At 38.4% G+C, this 25,395-nt stretch overlaps 1 protein-coding gene and 1 long non-coding RNA gene across 6 annotated transcripts in view; one reads left to right on the top strand and one right to left on the bottom strand.

Moving 5' to 3' along the window:
- The window catches only part of LOC117229651 (lachesin), a 314,228-nt gene that overhangs the window by 87,597 nt on the left and 201,236 nt on the right, over nucleotides 1–25,395 (top strand). The window contains exon 1 of one of the 4 annotated variants that reach the window (XM_033486269.2): nucleotides 7,692–7,767. The exons of the other annotated variants lie outside the window; for them this stretch is intronic. The gene's annotated coding sequence lies outside the window, so the exon portion shown is untranslated. Of the gene's footprint in view, nucleotides 1–7,691; nucleotides 7,768–25,395 lie in introns of those variants that run through there. 4 annotated transcript variants of the gene reach the window in all.
- Nucleotides 8,935–25,395, bottom strand: part of LOC117229658 (uncharacterized) — a 233,565-nt gene continuing 217,104 nt past the window's right edge. For both annotated transcript variants that reach the window (XR_004492607.2, XR_004492608.2), the window contains 2 exons: nucleotides 10,181–16,633; nucleotides 8,935–9,688 (listed from right to left, as the gene is read on the bottom strand). This is a non-coding gene — a long non-coding RNA (uncharacterized LOC117229658). The remainder of the gene's footprint in view (nucleotides 9,689–10,180; nucleotides 16,634–25,395) is intronic.

Below are 25,395 nucleotides of genomic sequence, written 5' to 3'. Positions count from 1 at the left end.
AGCCCTAACGCAACAGCGAAAAGATCTGAAAAAGTTATAAATACAGATCGATCATATTAATTTATTTTGCAATTTATTCACTTAACTTTATTTATATTTGTTTTATTGATGCATTTTTATTGCATTGAATAATCTTGAAAAATGCGGTAAAAATATCAGGAAAGAAGAACTGTGTATTCTCTAAATATATCATGCTTTGAATTACAATTTTAAATAAAAATATCCAGAAGATTAATTTGATGATCTTTAGTAATTATCAATGCTAAATTTCCGTATCTTACAATTTACACAAAAAATTGTATTATGCATAAAAATCGAAGTATAATGAAAAGACTGCGAATTTTTATGCGAAATAAAAATTGTTCGCATCCATTGTACAAAACATTCGGTAAATTGAAATTAGTCTAATAAGATTCTTAAATTCTTCTAATGTCATCATACTCCTCTGCATTTCAATTACACATTTTTCCCATAAATGCATAAAGTCCGCAGTCCAGTGACGAATGCTATTTACTTCTAAATGCACCTGTATTTTTATAAAACTGTGCACAGAAGAAATTTCATCCCAGCGTTCGCTTCACACGTTTATCACAAGAAAATGTTCTAACGTCGCATTGAAAACCAGCAGTCTGAGATCAGAAAGTCTTCCGAAGCAGCAGAAACAAATTCCAGGAGAAGAACGAGCGTCTTCGTTTTCCAGAAAGTTGGAGGCGCGTCTCATAATGCGATCTATTGCATTACGAGTGCAAATATTTCAATCCGGGGAAGAATTTCGTCCCGACAGTAGTTGGCTGAAACGATCCTTTCTCGCGATTTCATGGCGGCGCTGCCTAAAACGGTTTATAAATTTCACCGTGCCCGCCTTCCTCCCCCTTCGAAGATCCACGGATTCAGATACACGAGATTTAAAAGTCGAGGGGAATTCGCGGAACTGCTTTCGGCCGTCGTGAAGTCAGATTTTTGAGCTGTAGTCATCGATAATAGCGAAACGCTCGAACTTTCCCCGTGCAGCGAACGCCTATCCCGGCGAAATCGAATTCCATCAAGTTCAAGAAGTATATCCGCGACGAGAAGCGTTTCGGGAGCAGTCTCGAAAGTTTCCAGGAGTACATACACCCTTAGCTTTTTCTATTTCAAACGACTTCTCCTATAACGATTACTAGAAAATATTGCGCCCGTCCTTCTGTGCGATTTGTTATCTGCTCCACGCTGTATAAATCCGCTCCGTCTGTTTAGTTGTTGCATAAACAACGTCGTTTGGGAAGCATATTTCCCAAGCGTCAAACAGAAATACAATATGTTCCCAATTTTTTAAAGTACTGTGACATCATTTGCATTACTTGTTATACGTAAATAGATCTCATATCTCTTCGAGATATTTAATTTTCAATTGAAATTAAAATAACGATTAAATAAAACATATTTTTAAAATGAAAAATTATTTGCCTAAAAAATACTTGTTCACACGTAAATGTAATCCCCGAATTCATTTCTTTTGAGGCAAACAACATTATAAAATATGCAGTTGTTACGTGATTAATGGTAGCAGTTTATTTTATATTTTATTTTTTATTTTAAATTTTCATAATTTACTTATTGATATCTATGTTGGACGATAACAAGATGAAAAAGTAAATATTGTATCAAATTTTTCAAAAGACAATGATAATTGTCTAAACAAAGGACAACAGCGAATGAACGATAAAAGAATGAGTATCTATTTATTGTTCGCGCATCCGTAGAAAAGTAGCAGTTGTTCAATTTATTTAACCGAATACATATTTAGAACGCCAGGAGTTCTGGTAATTAATTTTGCAATTCAGATTTGTTAAATGAAAGAACAGCGATTCTGAATCCATGTTATCAATAACTCGAAAGAAACAATGCGCGGGATAAGTTAAATGTTTGTGTGTCGGTAATTAAGTTAGTCCCAGGGAGAAAAGGAAGTTTAAGTATCAACTACGATGCGAGAAGCAAAGAGAATACTAATTTCCATTCATATCAAAGCAGTCTCGGAGTTAAGAGATCTCGAGGTATTAAATACCATTTGCATAAAATTTACCTCTTGAGTGGTAAATTACGTCGGGCGAAACTTTTATTCGCTGAAGTAGTTTATAAGTGGTTCTCTTTCAGCTCCTCCTCGTCACCGTACGCACACCGGCTGCATTAAGTATGTAACATTATATTGCTTTATATACGATTCGTATAAACCCTCCAACTATATACACAACTGAACAACTCGGTAAAAAGATGCAAAAGAAACTCCAGCGGGACGAAGCACGCTCGAACTAATTATAGAGAATCTTGAGTTTCTATCTCGCGTACATTATTTTTCTTGAATCGTTTATTCGTTCAAAGAATGAGGACTACATGTTTGTTTGAATAAGGTACGAGCGCGTATTTATTCCTTCGATCGTTCGCATAAATATACGCGGAATCGATACACTTCGAAGACATTTATATCTGATGCAGTTTAAACGAAGATAAAGAACAGAAAACGGACGTTTATGCAAAATAAAAGTCGAATAACAGTGTAATCTTTATGTATTATCCATCTATATAGAAAAGTAACAGTTATTCAATTTATATAACCGAATATATATTTAGAACGCCAAGAGTTCTGGTACACTTAATTTGGCAATTCAGATTTGTCTTTATGTTGATACGTTTCGTAAATGAAAAATAATATAAGATTATTTCGAAATTCTTCGACCGTCTTCATTGTTTATTATTATTTCATTTGCTGGTTTTTCTTATAAATGCATAAAATCCGATAAATAATGTTAATCGTGTTTTAATAAATTTGATTTATTATTAGCTTTTAGGAAAATCAATGACCACGAGTATACCGTGTTGAAACTATTTCTTATTGTTCCACAAAAGCATATTTTATCTATGGAATTCTGCTATTTCAAGTTAAAGAATTTAACCAAGTTATTGAAAAAAAATAGTCAAATAGTTGTAGATAGATGAAGCGAGTCGAACTAATTGATCTAGTCGAACGAATTAATTTATTGTCCATGTCTGGAAGATATATGAGCACTTCGGTAGAAGATGAAGCGCGGAGCCTTCACTATACTACCATGATGTAGTATGACTGTCATTTCGGTTTCTTGTCATGCGTTACTCGCCACAAAGCTTTTTGCGTAACGAGATGACTTGTAATGTCATAAGAAACAAAAGACAAGGACCCCAGGAATGTCTATTCTTTGATAAAAACTCGCTTCGATAATTTGGTTTCATGAAAACGCAATAGACGTATGCACAGTATTCGCTCCGAACCGTCCCCATTACGGAACACTGGCAATTTGCTGGTTCACGAAACAATATATTTTACTGGCATTTTCGAGCTCACAAAGGAAGTGGAAATTCTGCAAAAAAAAATTGTACGCCATGTTTTACTGGGTCTTTATGAAGCCGAAACTTTAATCTTCGAAACTATGGCCATGAAACGAATTTCCAGAGACATTTTTACGAACGTTTCAGCTTATATTATTTTCGAGGAAAAATGTGTTCCCATCGTGTAAAATTATTCGAGAAAAGAATGGACGTCGGATTATTAAAATAGAGTTTCCGAGCTTTGAAATGAGTAAAGGTCGGTTCCTGTATCTTACCATTTTTTTTTTCACGAATTTGTAACGGCTCGGATATCGGCAATATTTTGGTAAATCGAAAATTTAGGAACACAGTATGCAGAGCGTTCCTCGCGCGTAGATCGATGAATCCATCGAAATCGAATCTCGCGGCGCACCCAGGGTTTCCTGTCTCGGGTGTGAACACCGAAACTTTCGACCTTCCCTGCTTTCGTAGTTTTATCCCCGCAAAATCTGCTGTTATTCCCCGCTCGTCTCGCCGCGGCAAGAAGTTCGTTCTCGCGCGGAGGACGTCAGGTGCGCGGCTCGACATCTTGGCTGCTACCTACGCAGAAAAAGGCTCGGGCGATGAAAAAAATGGTGTTTTACCATCATCCGATAATGACAAAGGCTGCGACAAAAGTTTTCTTAACGGATAGCCGCAAGTGGCTTGGTAAAGCAAGTAATCGCTATCAAAACTTTCTTCCAGCGAGCTACTTAATGGATAAACCCATCTCTGCGAGAGCTATTAGACCGGAATTTGTACTCATCGCAATTCATTACACAGAATTCCTCGCAGAACAAAAAACCCTGTTTCGGTTAGTCATCCTCTCCATCGAACATGCAGATTATAAGCGGAACAACAAAACAATCTTATTCGAATGCGAGATATCGTCGTTGTAATTTAACCCATAGCAGCGACATTTCGTTTCGAAAACGAATTTCCTATGGAGATCTGTATTTGCGTACATGATTTATAAATTCTCGATCTGATATGTGTCAGACGTACGACTATTTTTGTGTCGATAATAGGAAGTCTGAGTGACTCAACAATGACTCCAAATTTGTAAGTCTGATGGACACACTGTGTGAACCAATTGCCTAACTTCGTTTATTATCCCAGAATGTCTACGGTGATCCAATTCAGTTCTCAAAATATACATGTCCTACATTACAGAACAAGGTTTAAGAATAAAATGAGTTAAGAATAAGAGCGATCGGGAACCGAAAAAAATTTGATAAATTATGACAAGGCACCAAGAAACATATATCCAGCACACTGCTGTGCTATCGCTATTCAGATACAATTAAATAAAAAGAACTTTTTTTACCATTTACTACCATTAGCTTTACCTACTACCTTACTTTGATCTTTTCACCATTTACTTACCTTTTATCATTTATTTATTTGTCCACTCATAGTAGATAGTCAAAGAAACATTTTAATTTTATGCTACTACTGTGACAGAATAATCGAATATTTTATTCGAATCATTATTCGTCATCAATCATTCTATTTATTCGAATAATTCTTTATGCTAATGATTCTTCGTGCGAATACATTTTTATTCGGATAAATCTTTACCTAGATAAATTTTTGTTCGATTAAATACTTATTCGATACTGTCCAATAAACGTTTATTCGTTAGTTCTCATCTTCTAGCCGTCATCCGAATAGAATTTTGTCCGATTTCGGTCAGTGTACTGGCTACATACTGCTAGATTTAGCTACCTTTTATCAAAAAGTGATTTCCGGCCGTTCTCCTTGCCAGACTGAACACCGAAAAATGCTCTGAGTGCTAGACTATTTTTCGCCTTACTTTCGAAATAGTCGAACGGTAGACACGTTCTCAGTCTCCTCAAGCTTCTTGGCGTCGTGTCGTCCGCCGTTCGTATTCACTTTCTTCGCCGGTCCAAACTGTTGATGAAGAACAGAGTTCCATTTCCAACGGTGACAGTTTTTCGATTCCGTCGCAGCTACGTCGCGGGACGAGTAAATACGCTTTTAGCGTGGCGGAAATTGTCGCTTCTTAAAGGAGACAGTTGAATATCCGTAGTTAGAATCAGCAGGTTCTCGCCGGCTGATTCGCCGGGCGCCGGTTGCACTTCCTGCGTCTTGTTTATCCATGTTAACACCAGATTTACGGATCACTGAATGCAGCTGCTTTATATTAGCTCATAAAAGTAACAATAAGACGTTTACTCTGATTTTTAAAGAGTAATGTTTGCCACAATTATCGCATATATGGAATAAGTAGCTCATAATTTGGATAACCGTAAATCAAAAAATTAGTGATCCGTCAGTTCGACAGATTCCGTAGACCTAGCGTAACCTAGAAATTATGTAATCCTTTGTAAAGTGTCGCAATATTTACAACAGTGTCAATTTTGAATAGGATTTTAAAAAATGATTAGAAACGTTTGGCTTGAATTTGATTCATATGTGAAAACAACAATTATGAAGAAATTCTGTTCTATTTTCATCAACATTTCAAGCATTCGAGTAAACACACATACACATTGAACATACATATTAACCAATTAAGCGCGTTTGTCGTGTATACACGTCAAACCAAATCTCTATTACGGTGCGTTCGACGTGTTTACTCGTCATTAAAAACATAAAATTACCATTGACTGTGAAAACTTGAAGAGTTTTAATCAAATACAATAAGAATATTATTTGGTGGGATGTTTCCTTTATATTACCAATAGAACTGCTAAGTATTTTATACGGAGGGGGTGGCGGGATGGGAGTGTGGTGTAAGGCCTGCGAAGTGCCACTTTGTGTGGTACCGCGCGTTTCGAGAAATAAATAATATAATTACCGAACTCAATTGAAATTCTTAATATTTTTTTTTCTACATGTGTAGAAAAAAAATAAGAATAACTTTTCAGAAATAAATTGTTAAGTTTTTCTTAAATAAAAATGTAGTTCTTCTTCGTTTTTCGTAAAATTTGTAATAGGACCATCTTGCTCTGCGTTCGTCGTGTATACACGTCATCGCTTGATTTTAATTCCGCACGCTATGAGGGGTTTTTAACCCTAGAAAGATAACCATATGACAACGTACGTAAAAGATAACCATACGCTTCAGAGGCGCATGCTTTTCTAAGGCGTCAATTTTATACTAACAATGGATATTTATTTAAGTTAATCTAGTCATTTTAAAGGTTTGGCATTATTGTAAAAATAAAATGCATTTATATTATATTTTTTTATATTTTAAGTAATTTTAAACTTAAATCACTAGACCTCTATGAAAAATTAACAAAAATCAACAGTCTTCGGTTTATGGGAACAAATCCCGTAAAATATCACAAAAAATAGTGTTTTATCCTTACAAACTAGTAGACTATAATATAATCAGTGTAAAAAAAACTATAATATTATAAAAAATTTCTTTAGAGACAGTCATGACAAACGTCTTTCTTGTGTTCACCACAAACTGTCTTTTTGCATTTGGCACAGGTCATCTTTGACATTCTTTTCTTTTTAGACGTGCAAAGACTGCAATAACGCCTTTTTTTGGCTGAGGGTTCTTCTTCATCATCTGTGGAAGCCTGTACAGCAGATTTTGGAAGAATATTTTCAATGTTGCTTCGCACATGCCTTGGCAAAGTGGGTGCTTCCAGTCTTTGCGTCATCCACGGTGCAGTCAGTTGTTTATTTCGCAGGCGCCTCTGCGACGTAGGTTATCTTTCTCGGGTTAAAACTAAATTTGCCGCTTAACAGGTTAAGGATTATTATCGTAATATGTGTTGAAAGAAGCTATTGAATTGATTCTCCATGAATATATGTAGCGAACCCACTAAATGTAAATGAAAAAATTTCAAATCCATCATTACCTATGACGAAACCCGTAAATCTATTGTTAAGAGGCAAAGTTGCTGAAGAAAAAGGCCGAAGTTTCTGTTTCGCGTTACAGCGATCCTAGGCTGCTTTTTTCACGAGGAAAACGCGAGTATTTCGTTACAAAGTACATATCGGGTATTGAGCGTGGCCCGGTAATTTGGACACGGGGTATACGCGGATGCTTTGTTCTTCTGTCCTCCTTCGGCTTCCGTTTCTTCTTTTTTTTTTTCGTCGACCACGCAAAGGAGAACCAAGACGGAAAATGGGTCAATGCAATCTTGGAAGGCGCTTCTACAATAATAAACGTAACGTGTGGCTGCTTCCGTAAGATTGCACTGACCCATTTTCTATTGCGTTTTTCTTTCGCGGGCTGGCGTCCTTAAAGCACACCATCCCTGAACGTGCATTCGAATTTAATACGTCCGGCCCTTTGCGCGACCGGCAGAGAATTTGCATGCTGAAATTAGATATTCTATTTTTCCAGGTAACTGTTACTTTCTGACGGATGGGATCTGAGTTTATCAATTCGATCGTCCGTGGGGAGACTCAGAGTGCAAGGTAAAAACTATAATTACTATTTTTTCTTTTTTTAAACGCGTGATGCTTGTAGAGTGGCAATTTTATGCTGTATATTTTATATCCGATGCCTCAGTATTAAATTAACTGAAATTTAAATTTCTATTAAAGATCTATTACAATTTACATTTCTATTAAAGATCTAATACAATTTAAATTTGTAATAGGGATCTATTATAATTCATATTTCTATTAAGAATCTGTTGCAATTTCTATTTCTATTAAAGATCGACTACAATTTAAATTTCTATTTAAGCTACTTACGATAATTTACTAAAGAACAGACTTTTTCTTAATTTAATTTTCAGTGTTTACCGTTTATCTTAATAGCATTTCAATAGTATGCACAGAACTGCATTGTACAGTTTCACAAAAATTTGTGGGAAAAGTGGGTAAATCTTGAAACATTGTTAACATAATTAAGTGAAGAAATAGATATCTGTGTGACTCTTGTTTCTTACGATCGACGTAGTACAAAAATCAGCAGTTTAATTAAAAGAAGGAATAATGATTACAATAAACACGTTCGTCTGTTACATACATAGGCACAGATATGCTTCGAATTTTCTATTAATTGTGAACCATATTTGGGATAAAATCAATGAATATTACCTATATATGTGTCGGTGAAACGTTCGCAACCACGTTTTCTAAAGCAGCGTCGTATAAGTCAGCTAATAATATTGTTCAATCACATAGCATAAGGATTTATAGTTCGGAAAAGCTATATTCGATGCCTGCAGAGGCTTCGTTATTCTGGTACGAATCTAGCAAAACTTCAAATTACAGTGTGTTCCTAGCTGAGACACTTAAAACTGTCTCAAACATACTTCAGTCATTAAGTCTTCAGCAAAGTTGCATACGCTTAACTTCAGCCCACCGGTCTTCTCGACTACGTAATACTAATTATGCCTTACGAAGTACACGTGGAAACTTTCGAAAGATAGTCTTTAATTTAATAAGAATAGCTTGTACTATGATGAATGATAAATGCGAAGAAAGTGGAGATGTGCCAGAAATGTAACAGAAATTTTCTGCTGTTTAGACATTTATTATGCTTATAATAATAAGCATAATAAATATGCTAGTGATAATAATCGGACGGTATTATTACACGTTCATTTGAAACTACAGGTTTACACATGCGAATTTACAACTGCAGGTTCGTACAAATTTATTTGCAACTACAGATTTTTCTTATTTACAACTTTTACTTCAGGAAAAGCATACTCGGTTACATTCTTATCAAAAAGATCCGCCGATCGTGTGCCGATAAATAGATAGAGCCTCTGTAAAAAAATAACAATCCAGAAATCTCTGAGTAAGTAAAATTACTAAATAATCACGGACACAGAAATCGAGCTTAGAAAATTGTCCGAATAACGTTAAACAGCTCCGCGCGCGGAATCCTGTTCAATATGTTCTGTTCAATAACTCGTGTGTCCTCCATTCGGTTATCAGGGTGATCCGTTGTTCGCAGAGTCTGCTCGCATCGGAGCAACTACAGGCAATCTGAATAGAAAACAACATGCCCGGGTGAATAGAACCCCACTTCTGATTTAATAATGCTCGCCATCCGAAACGCATTTACATCCGCGACACTAATGGAAGGTCTAATGACTGGAGAGTGGCTGCTCCGCCGGGTACGTTCTTGATCCACTGCCAATTATGTAAGACGGTTTTGGCTTAGGATATTTTGGGTCACTGCTAGCCACCGATTGGGATCCTTTACCGGTCGATACGTCTCCGGCACGGACAGGCTTGTCCGAAGAATCACGATCCGATGCAGAGCCGGCCTGGTAATCGGATCGGCTGATCGTTGAAAGCGAGGAAGGAGGATTCGCCGGGTACGTGGTGTTCATTCAGTCTCCTTCAGCTGGAGGGCGGGAGGGGACACCGGGCACTGCGATAGACAAAATAGATTAGAAGGGAGGTTGTTCTCTTCTTTGACATGGCGGATTCGGCCGGCCACGAAAGGGGCCGCGGGGCTGGGGACCGGGAAAGAGGGACACGAGGAAGCCAAGCTGCCTGTCGATAGCCTGATGCGGCCCGCCACGCCGCAATTTTTTCCCCGAGACACTCCATTAACATCTCATTATGAACACTCGAGCGCCACGCCGACGGCGGTCTCTCTCTCTCTCTCTCTCTCTCTCTCCTCTTCTCTCTTCTCTCGTCCTACAAAATATCTTAAGTTCGAGCTTCCATTAAAATATCTGACGAGCTTGGCGAGCTTTCATGCTACCCAGCCGACTCGATCGCCTTCTCGGCCCACCTCGCCTTTGGGCTCCACTTTACGGTGAAACGGTCCCCCTTCGCTCGCAACCGATTCCACCTGGGAATCGAGACCGCCCACCGGAGATACAACACACCGGAAGCCCTGGACACAATACTCTACCGTGATTCTTTCTTATCCGAGCCACGGGAGGACGGAGATAACGAGACCGAAGGTTGGCTGCTACCGTGCACACGGAGAAGCTTCTTCGTTTCTGTAAATAAAATTGGAACGTTCTTCTTCTGATTTACGGTGGCACTTATTTAACCCCTCAAGCCGGTTCGACGTACACGTGTGCGTCAACGACCCCACATTCGTTGTCATTTATATATAAAAACGCTATATTGTATAAATATAATACAGTATAAATACCTATATAATATGAGTATTTCGTGCTAGTATACGTTAGTATATGTTTACAAGTCGAAAATTGACGAAACCTTTTGTTTTATACGAGATTAAATACAGGGTGTCCCGTAGCATGTGAGACACACTTCAGGAATGGATTCTACACATGAAAACAATAAAAAGTACAGCGGCACTGTATTTGCTCACATTCATAACAACTCGACTTAACGCGAAAACAAAGACTAATAGAACGTGTGTTTATTTGAGCTTTTTTATTATTTTTATGTGTAGAATCACATGGTACGGGACAGCATTTATATTACAATAAAAATAATTGAATTCTCACAAATTTAATTACCGGCTTGGAGGGTTAATCTGATGCACCACACAGAGTCGGACTCGTGATCGAGATTCTAAACATAATCTACTAAATGTGAATTACATTAATTTTTTTGAAATCGAAACAAAATTTGGTTCTTTTGTTATTAAAATTTAGAGATGACAGTAAGCGAAAACACAGAAGAATCAAAAATTGTCTCGTTCTATCAGGGAAATTATTAACCCTTTGCAATCGAGTGGTGACCCTGAGGCAGAGTTGAGCAGAACATTAATCGACGACTAACGATTGAATTACTATTGTTAATCTTTAATAGCAATTAACGATTAAATTTATCTCTCCAATACAGAGATACGATAAAGTAATAAACATGATAAAGATAATTCTTAACGGAATTACATCAAAATATCCTTCCAATTCCATTCGAAAATCAGCAATTATTAATTGTCTTTTATCGATCGACGATTGACGAGAAATTTCATCGAACGATTAATTCAATCGTCGATTTTACGATAATTGATGCCTTTAAACAACGAGCGGCGATTACATTCATCAATCGATTAATTGAATCGTTGACTTTTCGATGATTCATGTCTTTCATCGTCTTCATCAATCATTAAAACGAATGAAAAATTATAATCGATTGATGCCCAACGCTGCTCCGAGGAGTTACTAAAAACTGTTATATCACGTTCCAAAATAATTTTGATATTATCAAATTTTGTTTATACTTAACAAACTGTTAAATGTTTAACTGTTGTATGAGTCGCAAAACACAATTTCATATCCATAAAGTGCATTATATAAAATGGAATTACGGTAGGACAGGAAAACTATTTTGGAATTAGAGTTTAAAAGGCTTTGAGTGAAAGAAAGTACAGAGCAAGCGGTTAATATTTAGGCTCTCTTTGGCAGAAGAGAATTTGTGTTTAATTACCAGTCTGCTGGTTTTATACATTTATGACAAAACTGGGTAGATGCAATCTGGAACAACAGCAAACTTTACTTACAAACTACAAAACAAACTGCACTTACTCCTTGTTAAAGTTGTTAAAGGATAATAGCAATCTCTGAGTAACTCCTGTTTCTTGGAACCTACGCTGACGATTTTTATTTTGCATAAAACTCCGCATCCTATCAATTATAGTGAACTACGAGAGTTTTTGCTGAATAATAAAATGATTAATTTAATTGGATGATGCATAAGGAAATTATTGAGATAGTTTAGATTGCTTAGAATCGCCAAGAAAGTACTAAAAGCTGGTTTTTGTAAAGTTTGTTGGAGAGAAGGCGCTGTATTAAACATTTTTTAAATAAGTTCCATTTAAAACGAGTCATTTGTAGTCACTTTTCCTAATTATATTGCTACCATAAGTACCTTCGTAATTTAATACCTTATCTAAAGCTAAAATTTATAAATTATAAACAATTTAAGATATTTTCCGATCGCTCGGGCATAAATATACGTACAGATTTATTGAATTCAATTAAATTGCAGTGTTTGCAGAATATGAAGGATGTAATTCATATTTTGATGTTACCTGCATACACGAGATTTCAGTATCATTTCTGGAATGGTTGGTAAATGTACTTGTTGTGGCGGAAAATGAACTATTGCTTCAGTGGGTGCCGCTTAAGAGTATCGTCGTTAGGTAGTTGTTAAGCTTGTTCAAGACGAGGTTTGTAATTTAATCATTTGAATGACTCCGCTCGTATCTCCAAGTGAGGATGGAAATGGAATCCTTGGCGTTTAGCTTTCTACTTGAAAGGGGAATTAGTCTTACGATTCTGGGACGATTACGTCTGAATCAATTCGATTACGTTCCCCGACTAAACTGACGTGACGCTCTGAAACTAGCGTTTCTCAGCCTTATTTTGTTTCCATCAGTATGCATCCTTCTAACGTAAAGTGAGCATATTTTGCTTTATACTTTAAAAGCGATACACCTCTATTAAAATGTACCACGACAGCCTTTGTACAAAGAGAGTAGGAAGCCGATAACTATTAATTAATTGTCATAAAACAGTGACATACAAAAGGATGGCAATAGAACTAAAAAAGAGTTTTATCTCGCTGTTGAGTTTTGCATCTCGCAATGCAGTTTTTATTAAAAAAACATTGCTAACTAATTACTAAAATTTACTTACATAATTCTATCGCTAAATATGTAACAGATTTTTCAACATTACGATAACGTGATACAATCTCTAAGAAAAATCTATCAAACTTTATATTTATCCATTGCTCACTCTAACGGCGGATCTTCTTGACAAAAATATAACCGAGCATGTAATATATATGATCATTTATATAATTTTATTTATCTATTTTTATCAACATATTTTTTTTTAAGTACTTACATAGTTAGTTTTTCTATAAATCACAATAAAACATGTGAAAAATCAGAGTGAATCGTCAGAAACCATGTGGTCGTATAAAAATATTTATACTCCGGCTGTTTCTCTGAATTAGTAAGGTACATTCAACTTTCTGAACGTCCAAAAATGGTATCCGATTGAAAAGGTGGAAATATTGACTGAACCTTCGCTAAGGTCCGCATATCTGTGACACATAGGATCTGCAGTCCGGGAATAATTGCGTGGATGATTTCAAAAATAGATTAACGAAGCGTCGGACAATGGAGAAGGATCTCGACGGAATCGGAGATATATTCGGAAATTCCGGATCGATCTTGTCGATCGAATCGCCGCCCTCATCCTCTCTATTGGAAGTTTAATTAACGGCCGATGAGATTACCGGGGGATGTTTGGCGCCGGGTAACATCAGAACAGTCGGAATCCGGGAAAAGTACCATCGTCACCGTTACATTTCTCGTCGTTTTATGGAAACTTTCTTTCTTTAAATTCACCGAGACGATTCCACGTCGATTCCGCGTCACGGTGAAATCTACAGCTGCAGCTTTGTCCCTTTTCTTAACGCGAGAAACTTTCTGCGGATTCGAACTCGACGGATTTCTCGGCTCGGACTTATCGTCGGGATCCCGACGGGTGAAAACGGTATAACCGGGCGGCAGTCACTTCCGGCTGCGTATTCAAACTAAAAAGACGTCGGCGAAGCAATGCGACTTCTCGAATTATACGATCATTCCGTGAACAAAGAAACGGATCGTTTGATTTGTCGCGTGATCCCATCGGTACGCATCGGGAAAAGGTTCCAGATATACAATTTTTAAATCGAAAAAGTTACGAGGCAGTAAATCCATATTCCTAAAGTTTGATGTTCGAGAAAAGGAAAAGCTGTGTAGAGTAAGTCCTATGGAGATTGCAGATCCTTATGCAAATGCAGATCTTTTTAAAGGAGTTCGATGAAGTCGCAATCCAGAAGAAAATCAAATCAAATGAAATAGTACACCTTTCTCAAGAGGAAAACAGGATTGTTGAGACCTGCGTGCGACATTACTGTCGTTAAATAAACGCCCCAATCGAGTAAAAAATCACATGAAAATTGCTCGTTTGTCGGATATTGCATTCTGCTGTAATTAGATAACGTGTATTCAGTTTAATCATAAAACTGTGGTCCGATCGATGCTCCTATCTTTTCGGATTCACAGATAGAAAACGGAATAAAAATACAAATATTTAATAAACCAATTGTAACACTACACGCTGTACCCGCGTAACAATGTAACAAATCGATAATACACATTCGACTATCTTCTTCGCATTCGCCGATTTACATGCAAACCATGTCTAGAATAAAACAATCTCGCACAAAGTAATCAATATATAAGAAATAATGCTCGGCGAATACGTTGTTTGTTGCAACTGCAATGGAAACGAATTTCGTTGAAATATTTCGAGTTACTCGATAAAAAGTGTTGCGTCCAGGATAGAGCCGGAGAGAAACTTGTTTGGTTGGAGGATCAGCAGTTTCTGCTGTGGGAAAAGATCTACGCGATGTCGGGCTATCAATAATAAAACCGAGTTTACTATCGGGTAGAACGACGTCATGCGTGGCGATGTGCAGACGAATATCGAGAAAGAAACTGGGAACACCTGCGCAAATCGTATGCATTACATGATCAGATAGTTCGGATCGCTCTCGGTTTGAAAACTTCTGTTGCGATTGTTGCAGCTTTCGTTCTCAATCTTATCACACGGTTATCTTCTAATCTAGGAGTTTCGTTTTCAATCAAAATTAAGTACAGATGTACGGTATGGTCGAAAAAGTTCTTTTATTTTTCATCGGAATTAGAAATTCAGAAGCTGTATGTTTTATCTTTCGAAGCAAAAACTCGACTTCCCAATTAACTTTGAGAACGAAACGAATATTTTAAGCTTCGATTTAATGAATGAACAATCGTGCGCTTCACGTTCATTGCAATTTTATAACTCAATTAATAATATTCGTTCGCGAAATCCAATACATCGTCAATAATAATTCGTTTGCTTATTTGAACGTGTCTAACTATTTGGATTGGATTTACTCGGCAACGCCGGACCTGTTTTCTACGCAAATCTCAATGTGGTTGTGTTATTTTAATTAAACTCCCGATTCGTTGATTCCGATAACAAACCGACACATATATCAGCGGATTAATAAAACTTGCGGAGCAAATATTAAAGTTCGACAAATATTGAATATCCTGTTCATAGAACTACGAGCGGAATTTTCATAACTTGAACATTAACGATGTTCCTTTTGTTAACGTTCATTTAATTGAATAAAACTGTCTTTCGAAAATATAACAATGTACAATCTTTAACCCCTTACACTATGATCTTTTTCACAGCTGCATCGATTAACACTTCTTCATCCCTAATAATTTCCCTAATTGAACGAGACAATTTTTGTTTCCCGTTTGTCTGCATTCATTTTCATTCTTAGACTATCATAAGAGAAGAATCAAATTTTATCTCGATTTCGAATAAATTAACATTCACAATTTGTAGATTATGTATTATCTATTATTACGTGTTATGTATGAAATCCTTATCTCGAGTTTGGCTTGTGGTTATAGCGTTAATCGAATTCCTTATCAGAAAAATTGATAAATTAATTTCAGATGATTACACTGTTAATCTAGTTCAAATATCAGAGGACAGATAAATAATATGTCGAGTGTTGAGCAAAGGTCAATTTGGAGATGTCAAAAATGTTCTTTGAACGAATAACAACGAAATCTTTAATCACATTTTCTGTAAGAGAAATTGATTTATTCGAAATAATTCCTCTGTTATTCGAATTCAAACTTCCGAGAACAAATGAATAACGTTTCGGGTGTTGGGCACGGAATGATTTGAATTAGATCTCAAAACTGTCATCTGAACAATACAATCTGCAATCGTGTATTCTACAAGAAAAATTGATACATTAATGTGAAACAATCGCAGTTCGAACCCTAGAGAACGGATAAAAAAATATATGTCGAGTGTTGAGCAAGAATAAATACGGGGAATATCTCTCAAAACGTGTCCCTCGACCGGATAGATATCTAGGGTGGTATCTGTGGTTCCGAAACGTTTTGTGCAGTAGCTCGAGGGGCTCGAAACAATCTAATCCCGGGAACGTCGCACGAAAATAACGTTGAATAGCGGATCGCGAAAATAGTAATAAGATATTGCGCCGACCGAAGCCAGAGCCAATTTGAATTCTCCACTTTAGCATGCTACTTCCGCGTTCCTTAACAGGCTCCCTGAGAACACCGTCACCGTTCTAGGTAAAAGTGCAATCAGCCTGATCGCTAATGCGCTTCCACGACGGGCGTACTGCATTGCAACCGTGGTTTTGCTTCGTCGAAATGGAATTTGCAATTATCCGGCCGCAGAAGGACCGCTTTGTTCCGAATAGCGCGTCGAGTCCGCTGACAATGAATCCCCGTGGCAGCCCGTGTTCTATCGCTCGACAATCCTTCTCTAGTGCAGAATATCTAAAAAAAAGAAACAAAACAGAAAATTAGCATTCCGCGTGAGAGAAAGCGATCGCTGCTGTTTCAGCGATTAAAAGGATCTACAGTCGTCAACAACAATTCGGAAATGGAGGATTCCTGAGGTCATTCGAAGCAACTTTTTCCTTAGCGAAAATGCAATTCGCAGCTTCGCTTACGAGTTATCAACGAAAAACACTGACCAATGAGATGCGAGCTCGACCGGCGCGAGGCGGCCCAGCCAATGAGCGCACGAAGCTCATTTCTGCTCATTGGCTCGCGCCGGTTGAGCTCGCCTTTTATTGGTCAGTGTTTTATTCCTAATGTTCTGTTCTTAATTTAATCGTACTTCGTAATTGCAATTATTGATCGAATTAAAATTAATTTGAATAAGCGATATGAATTACAGATTACGATATAATTGAATTCGTTGTAATTACAATTAATGGACCAACACAGTCGTAATTCCGCATAATTGTGCACGGTCGCCGCCAATTTTTTAAGGTTCCAATATCGTGCGTGTTTAGCTGATCGTAATATCTCAATTCAGCTATGCATTATTCCGAGCTAATTAGCGAAAGAGCTGAAAACGTAAATTTAGACAAAAAAGAAACGCATGGCATGAAGTATCTGACAGTGAGCTTGTTGAGCAGAAAATTTCGAGCGTACGTCAGCTCGAGTTATCGCGCAGTTGGCAGAGAATGTGTTAATGGGTATTGAACAGCCGCATTTTGCAGCACTGGAAAATGCTGTAACACGCACCGGATACTAGTGTACAAAAATTTTATTCTACCCTTTCCACTTGCTTTTTTCACGATGAACCATTCTTTTAATCCTCTCCTCCTACGAATATATTTTCACGGTACATACTCCGCTTTGTAAAATATGGATTTGCGCCATTTGCGAAATTGCCTCATTTGCTAATTTCGTAGTCATTTCTGCAGCTTCAAATCAATTTGCGCCTGTTGGGATCCCGCCGTGCACGTTCCCGTCTGTTCAATTCTAAAGAGTCTGACTAATATATTATCCGGCTTTCGAAATAAACTTATCGAAGATTCAACACTAAACCTACCGACTAGTCGAAATGACCAGTTCCGCATTTTTTATTTTTGAGTTGTTTAAATTGTACGCTCTCTTTCGCAGTGAATATAAGTTTCTTAGTCCAAGCTATAATAAAAATTGCGAATAGTATAACTTTTAAATCCGTGGTATAAATTATTGTATTTAACTCTATTCTACTTTATTTATCTTAGATTATGATTAGGTACAGCTTTACGAAAGAATTTAAAGAGATTTGGAAAAGATTTTCCTCGAAAAGTATTAAATATTTAAATTGAATTATTATTAAATTAAATTATTTAGTATGAAATATTAAATATTAATCATAACCACTGTTCAAAAATGAACAGTGAAACGTTGTTTCGTCGCAAAGAATCGTATGTCGGGAATCACAATGTCCCAGTATTATTTCGAACGAAAACGCGTGGTCGTTGCGGTGCGAGCGTTTCGGATGTTGCTGATGAATCTCTGGTTTACATAGAAATCGTTACGGGACAGCGATACTTTGCCGGGTGAAATTAATTTTCGAGGGACTAGTTTGCAGCGGACACAACAGATATTACAAACCGCGGCTCGAGACGGGATTAAACCCGTGGAGGGGATGAATTCGCGATTATCCTGTTACTAATCTTACGAGTTTACCTGCACATGATGTGTAATAATTCTTCAGCGTACATTTTCGTAGCCGGTCGTGCAATTGCTGGGAACAGCCGGGTAAACGGTACACCCTAATGGGAAGTTTGTTGCCCGGTTCTCCGCGAATTCCATGAATTCTGCTCCCGTGCTCGTAATTCTGCTGAGGTGACGGTTCGAAAGAAACTTTTTCAATCGCGTTATAACATTTCTCGTTCTCTTGTTTCGCGCTCCGAATTTTTACCGACCGTGAAATCAGAAAGCAAAACGGAGCGCGGAGCCGCTGCATTCTGCGAGCGTTCAACTCAAACATTTTCGGTGGCTAATGCAACACCGGGTCTTTTGCAACGAAGTTACGACTCGATCTTCGTGCAAATGGAAAATTTTTTACGTAATCAGTAAAGTCCGGTTTTTATGACGAAAATTGGTATGTATGTTTTTAGACGAAAATTGGTATGTATGAACACTCTTGTGTTACTCTCTATTGATTAGATTCATTAAGAAGAGAAATACGTTTTTATCAAGCCTGTGCCCCATTTTTAATCGACACAAACAATTTTTATTCTCAACACTCGAGACATTTGAAACATTTTCAAGCATTTCAAACGTTATTTTCAACTTATTACGATTGTTAAAAGATTGTAAAGAGGGAAGACATTTTCATCTGATTTATATTTCTTACGATTAACACAGACAATTTTTATTTTGCATAAAGCTCCGCAGTCTAGCAATCCTAACTTTCGAGTGTAATGGACTGCGGATCAAAATGAAAATTGTCTAAGTTAATTGTAAGAAATATAAGTCAGATGAAAACATCTTTCCAGAATCTGATGCCGCACTCACGGTTATTAATTTCTTAAACAAAAGTCGAAAAGGACCGATGAAACTTCAACAAAACATCGAAACTTCAACATCGCCGTATCAAACAGCGCGCCTCAAAAAATGACATCCATTGAAAGAGGAAACCTGAATTTTGTTCTATCTTCCTACCATTCAAATTTAACCTCGTACTTAAAATTTATCGTGGCACTACTTAAAAATGCTTATAAAAAAAGATGCGGCGGATCCGATAGTTCCGATATATTTCAGCTCGCAGAGAGACTAGAAAACGCGAGTGGAATAACAATTTCGAATTAAGCGAGTCAGACAAAACGAGCAGCTTGACAACGTTTCGCATTCATTTTCCGAAACGAGCGCTCCGAACTTAAAAGGAACGCGGAAGATATTCAAGTGGAAAACGGCGGCATGAAAAAGCTGAGAGCATTTCCATGCTACGCATTTTCTAGACCGGCAAATATTATGAGCAACAGAAGGAGGAACGTCGCGATAAAAGTTGCCGTCAATTAGAGGCCCGGGGTCACTCTCTCCCGGATATTCCGAGCCGGTTGCAATTAATAATTTCATTAGCGACAACGGCAATCCCGCCATAAAAACCGTCCCGTTCGTTTTCTAAACAGCAATGAGACACGAGCGCGGCGGGGGCGGACTGGTTACGCCCGGAAAAAGGAACACGCGAGAAAATCGATTACTGCTCCGATAGAATATTAGGCTGTACGAATAAAAAGGAACGAGATGGGACCATTTGAAACAGGCGAACTATAGGGAAAACGAGCGGATAGAGGATAGGAGAAGCGTCGTGCCAACATCGAAGTTAACAATAGGGTCGGGGACAGGGAAGAAGGGGGAGGGGAGAGGAGAGAAACAGAGAGGAATCGAAGGATAGCCGAAGGGAGACGGGGTGTGAACAGATAGTGCAAAGGATATGAGAGAACAAGAGCGTAGGAAAATCCGGGAAACGAAGGATAGAAAACAGTGCATGGCCATGGGATGGCGGGCGGGGGAGGAAAGAGGGGGAGAAAGCCGGCTGGTGAGCATGGACTATGCTCGCCACGTGTAATTAGCAATGTTCCGGGGTGTCGAGACTCGACTTTAATGGAGCGCGTCGCATTAACCCCGGCATTTACACGTCAGGCACGAAGATCGAGTGGAATCGGAGAGCGTGCCTCTTTCGAGCGGCTTAAATGGATTCACGTTGTCGAGTTATACGGCAGGACGCCGCTGCCTCCGCAACACGGACGAACGAAAAGGACCGGTTCTGGCGAAAGCATACCTCTGTCGCTACCAGAATACCAGTCGCACGCACGGCAGCCTATGCATATACTCCGCTATCCAGCCGATTGCCCTCCGTTGCGTCGCCTCCGCGATCCTGATGGCGGCGCGTTTCTGCGACCGCCGTCTGGCAACGCGAAAGGTAGCTCGCCAGACGGTGTGCTAGGCTTGTGCAGAAATTATTATGATTTTTCGGGGTTTAAATTTTGGTGCCATTTTTGCGGTTCGTTGCTGTCTGATTCTCGATTTTTATTTCAAGTCGGTTTGACATTATGTTCACCAATTGACGGATTGTTCACCGATTTCTCTCTATTGCGTCGCAACATGGCGTCACGAAGGGTAACTTGCTGTATAATATGTTAGGTTTGCGCAGATATTATTATGGTCTTTGGGGTTTTAATCTTGGCGCTACATTTTGGTGTACATTTCCGTTCAATCCTCGTTCGTACTTTAAGTTGACTTGACATATTGCGCATCATTTGCAATATCGTTCGCCGATTTCCGTTCACCGTGTCGCAATCTGGCGACCTCGTTAGCGGCGCGTTTATATGACCGCCTTCCGACGGCACAGAGGGTACTTCGCAGGACGACGTACACTTTAGGTTCGAATTAAAATTGTTATGGTTATTACTGCTTTAGTCCTTTGGAGACGAACCGTCAACATTTGAAGCGACGATATCTGCAGTCGCATATGTATACCTTAACACGTTCCGTGCCGAGCTTTTTTTACTCGAATCTTCACACTTTGATATTTTACTAAAACTTGATGTATTACGTGCAATTATTAATTCTCGTACACATAACAACGTAACAAAAACTTATCAACGCCCATTCTTGCGGTGGAAATTGATTCTTCGGTTCTAAATTTCTTGTAAACAATTTGTTCAGTTCACTAAGTAAACATGCAAGCGTGTACCATCGATGGTACACGTGGCACGGAACGTGTTAATTGTGCACGTATCAAAAGATCAGAATGTTTTATTTATTTTTAGCGTTATGATGCATAATCGAATTCTCCGAAGAAAATGTTTTTGATCATTTAAAAAAATCCTCGTCTACAGAAAGTGTCGTTTTTTGCAGGTTTTCTGAGCCGGTCAAGATGGCCGATTTTAAATTTTTCGTTTTAAAGTTGCAAAAATAATAAAGACTCTCGCATCGAAAATGATTAAATAAATTCCATAATCCAAGTCCATATTGTAACAAAAATAGCAATAAGTCTAAACGAATACACTCTTCTCGTCGTTGTAACACAGCACACGTTAGATACTTTTAGGCCTCGATGGCTTCAGTGTTAATGTTACAAAAGTTCCACGTCGAATCTACGGGCAATTCTAAAAGCAGACGCTTAACTCGTCCGATCGGAATCATTTTACCAGAAGCAATATAATTCGACAGAGCCCGCAATTTCATTTCCCGGAGATTATTAGATCGTTGATTACGAGGCCTTCATAAAACCCTCCCGGAGCGAGCCATCGTCTTTCATTTTCATTCGAATGGTCCTAATCGAAAGTTACGTGTATCGCGCGCTTCGCCACCAGTTTGCCCGGAGTTTCTACGATCGGAGCACTTCGAACAAATCACCGTCGTAGCACGGAGGAAAAATTAGTCCGTGTAATTTATTTACGCAATTTTCCAAATAGAGATTGGCCCGGCGGTTGTCAGAAAACGGGAAACGGTTCTACCGTCTCGTTATACTAGTTTAACCTTTATTCCTCTAATAGAACGGCATCGATGGCGGAAGGATGAACGGACGGATCGAGAAATTCGAGGTTTCTGCTCGGGCAAGTACCAAATAAGCGATAACAAGTCTTCCGACGTTCCAACGGCGAGGAGATGCAGCTTCCAACGCTGCATCGGGCTTCGCTATAGTCCGCACGGTGAACAGATCTTCCCTTTGTTAGCGGGTTCCAGCGTAATCGGCGACGCCGCTCCAGATACCGTTGCATAACGACGGAGCTATATAATTTATTCCAAGATTATATGCGGCAGCACATTCAAAACACATTTGCGGCCGAACTACCAATCGTGCGTTACGCGTCGGAACCCGGCAAACAGCGAGCAGATTGAACGAAGGTTGTTACGCTGCCCGACTGCTACGATTAAACAATGTCGATTATTAGCCGGACTAATGCAAATGTATGATAATTGGCTTTCCCATTAGCAATTAACTGTGTCCAAAAAGAAGGGAAAACTGGCCGGATTAGAGCGCCGGTGCATAATGTTTGTAGCTGACCGCCGCGCTTTGGCAGAATACCGCCGAAAATCATGGCTTTGATAATTAATTTAACTATGACATGAATATGCTCGTGACTCTTCGCGTAATTTTTTAATGCGAATTGTGAAATATCTGATTTTCAATAGTTGCGCTAATGTTCTGCTTTCCAGCTAATACTTCTACGAATTTAATAGCAAAACATGAAATTTTATTTTGCTTAGATAAGTACAGTAACAATTTTAGAAAAATCTTCAATACACCGATTTTGAATGTGGTATTAATCATAGAGATATCAGCAAATTTTCTAATTTAAATATCTTGTATTTAAAGAAAAGATTCGACGGTTGAAAATTTAATAATACAGAGCTTAGAAACATTTTGCATTAGATTTAGTGGTTGTTGCTGTGACTTGAAAGATTTTAGTTGCTATCATCTTGAAAAATGATAGTTGTCGTGCCACGAAGAATCTTGCAACGCGGATTTTATACATTTATGATGAAAATAAATGGATGAAAGAAGATCTGCAAAGATTTCAATAAAGGCCAAAAATATTGTTATATTATTTTTGATCTATTGACATTGCTGAACGAAGAAATATATTTTTATCCAACCTTACAGGTTTCTCACAATTAACATTTTATTTTTCATAAAGATCCTAATCTGCTTACAACGTACTTTAAGCATTCACAGCAAAAATGAGCAAGTGGAATAGAAACCTGTAAAAGAGACTCAATGGAATCTAATAATATTGTTACATTATTATAAATGTTGTATTAAATATATAAATATATTAAATTTAAATATTATATTACAAATGTCTTTCTTCGTTTAATAATGTTGATGCATCATAGATAATATGTTATATTACAAACAATTTATTTTGCATAAAGATCGTCGGTCTGCCAGCAACCATATTCAGAAATGTATTCAGTCCCGAAAATGGGCCCGGAAGCGAGAGACACCGGTGCAGCAGCGGCCTCGTCGTCTCGATTGCAACAATCGATACCGTGACGTGTGTCGAGCGTCCCCTATTTCTGTGGGACGCTGTACACACACGGTTCGCGTTTCCGAACTCGTCGGAGAAGAGCTGGTGGGGCCTGTCCCCGCAAACTGGAGCATATCGGGACGTCTATGTAACGGGGTAACACTAAAACGGTATTGTCTTCTCGCAACTAGGGAGGCCGCGGAGTTGCGGAACTTCGTAGACGCATCGGAAAGTAAGACGGATCTGGTTTGCGGTTAACGATCGAACGTGTCGAACGAAAGTCATCGAGGAAGGTCGCGCGAGCCCCGACGTCCTCCCCGGCTTCTCTCTGCCGGCGCAAACTTAGTTTACTGTCGTGGTTATTTACCCCACCTTCTTCCATTGGCAGAAGCGCGCCCGCGCTCATGCTCGCGGCAGGGTTGTCGAAGAGAGAAGGCGACGTGGCTACAATGAGACCACGGGCAAAAGGGAAACGAGCCGAGGAGACAGAGCGTGAGAGATAGAGATGTACAGGGTGAGCCATCTAACGTTTGCGCCTCTAATATCTTCGTTGATTTTAATCTTCGCGTCAATAACTGGCTACCCTTTGCACATTCTCCTCAAAACATGCCTTGTTCCCGGTAAAATATTTTAAAATTCAGATCATCGTTATTTGGCATGTTTTCTATCGATGTTTGTTTCGAGCTTGCAATTTTGTTATCAGAAAGGTACTAAAATTGGACGACAGAGTTTGATACACAGTAATTGACAAATGTATTCGGGCTGGACTAAACGACTTGACTATTTTTTAGATGATAGAAGGACTAACTTGCTAGACAACGACTAAAATGGTCTTTTTTAATTTTACTATTACTTAAAATGACAAAAGAAAGTAAGAAACGTTTTATTAACTTTTTTATGCCAGACTATAATGAAAGTTTAAAAAATGTGTCTCATGAATCTTGGTTGATTTTGTAACAAGCTGTAAAGAATTAAAGATCGCGAAAATCACAGTTTTACCTCAATTTTTGACACTTTCGACCATCAGAAATCTGCTCTTTTTCAAAGCTTTCGACGCTTGTAGCTTGACTCTCTGTTAACAAATACCAAAATTTAAAAAAAGCGTTTTAACCATCGCCTAGTAGGCTACTCCTTCTATCAGCTAAAAAAAAAACAAGTTATTTAGTCCAGTTCGAAAAAAGTTGTTGCGCTTTAAAAGAGAGGAAAATAGAAAGTATAGGAAGAGAGAGAGAAGTACAAAAATTCTCCAGAAAATTCTCCAAAATAACATTCTATTGCGATAATAAATATAAAATAAATAAAAATGTATGCATATATAATTACGGAAAAGTTATTTAAAACAATAACGTAATGTACGAGCTCATCATAGGGGTACGCTGGGACCGTGGTTATATGTAGAACCACGTCGAGAGTTCTGGTTATTGACATAAGGGTTGAAGATGCATCAAATGTCCCAACTTAAATTTGACGTATCCGTAGAAACAACAAAGATATTTGACGTGCAAACGTTAGCCGACTCACCCTATATATGTAGAAAGAGCGAAAGAGCGCGAGGGAAGGAGAGCTGGAGAAAACGGGGGGAAGATCGGACAAAGAAACGGTGGTGGGAAAGAGAAGGGTAGCGAGCACGTTTAGAAGAGGAAGGAGACGAGCGTGGTAGGACGAAAAGTGAACAGGTCGGGGAAAGCTTTGTTCCCGTGACGTCATGATGGAACGTGTCCCGTAACTTCTGCTCAGGAAATTGGAGAAGTATTGTGATGCAGG

The sequence above is a fragment of the Megalopta genalis genome, chromosome 3 (assembly GCF_051020955.1).
Source record: "Megalopta genalis isolate 19385.01 chromosome 3, iyMegGena1_principal, whole genome shotgun sequence".
Taxonomy (NCBI): Eukaryota; Metazoa; Arthropoda; class Insecta; order Hymenoptera; family Halictidae; genus Megalopta; species Megalopta genalis.
The sequence above is the reverse complement of the archived record's forward strand: the minus strand, read 5'-3'. Positions and strand labels throughout refer to the sequence as shown.